Raw genomic sequence first — 1397 nt, 5'->3', positions numbered from 1 at the left:
CCAGCCTGGGCGACAGAGCCAGACTCCATCTCAAAAAAAAAAAAAAAAGAATTCTGTCAGATAAATTTAATGAAGAGATTGAGATAATTAAAAAGAATCAAGCAGAAAATTATCAAGTTAAAAAATGCAATTTACATACTGAAGAATGCATCAGTCTTTTAATGCCAGAAATGATTAAGCAGAAGAATGAATTAGTGATTTTGAATACAGGCTATTTCAAAAGGACAGTCAGAGGAGAAAAAAGAAAAAAGCATAAAAAGAATGTAGCACACCTACAAGATCAAGAAAATAGCCTCAAAAGGACAAATCTAAGTTATTGGCCTTGAAGGCAAGGTAGAGAAAGAGAGGGACAAAAAGTTTATTCAAATGGATAATAACAGAGAACTTCCCAAATCTAGAGAAAGATATCCATATCTAAGTACAAGAATGTTATAGAACACCAAGTAGATATAATCTAAAGAAAACTACCTCAAGGCATTTAGTAATCAAACTCCCAAAAGTCAAGGATAAAGAAAATCTTAAAAGCAGCAAGAGAAATGAAACAAATAGCATACAATGGAGCTCTACGACATCTGGCAGAGACGTTTCAGTGGAAAGCTTACAGGCCAGGTGAGAGTATCATGACATATTTAAAGAGCTGAAGGAAAAAATCTTTTACCCTAGAATACTATGTCCTGTGAAAACACCCTTCAAACATGAAGGAGAAATAAAGACATTCCCAAAGTCTGAGGGATTTCATCAACACCAGACCTGTCCTACAAAAACATACTAAAGGGAATTCTCCAATCAGAAAGCAAAGGATGGGCTAGGCACGGTGGCTCACACCTGTAATCCCAGCACTCTGGGAGGCTGAGGCGAGTGGATCACTTGAGGTTAGGAGATCGAGACCAGCCTGACCAATGTGGTAAAACCCCGACTCTACTAAAAATACAAAATTTAGCCAGGTGTAGTGGCGCACACCTGTAGACCCTGCTACTTGGGAGGCTGAGGCAGGAGAATCACTTGAACCCAGCAGGCAGAGGCTTCAGTGAGCCAAGATCATGCCACTGCACCACTGCAGCCTGGCGAGAGAGAGATTTCATCTCAAAAAATAAGAAAAATTTTAGAAAAAGAAATAGAAGGATGTTCGCCTGTAATACCTGCACTTTGGGAGGCCAAGGTGGATCACTTGAGGTCAGGAGTTCAAGACCAGCCTGGCCAATATGGTGAAACCCTGTCTCTACTAAAACTACTAAAACTACAAAAATTAGCTGGGCATGGTGACACACTCCTGTAATCCCAGATACTCAGGAGTCTGAGGCACGAGAATCACTCAAACCTGGAGGGCAGAGGTTGCAGTGAGCCAAGATCATGCCACTGTACTCAAGCCTGGGTGACAGAAAGAAACTCTGTCTCAA

Source organism: Colobus angolensis, unplaced genomic scaffold, assembly GCF_000951035.1.
Source record: "Colobus angolensis palliatus isolate OR3802 unplaced genomic scaffold, Cang.pa_1.0 Scaffold100, whole genome shotgun sequence".
NCBI lineage: Eukaryota > Metazoa > Chordata > Mammalia > Primates > Cercopithecidae > Colobus > Colobus angolensis.
The sequence above is the reverse complement of the archived record's forward strand: the minus strand, read 5'-3'. Positions refer to the sequence as shown.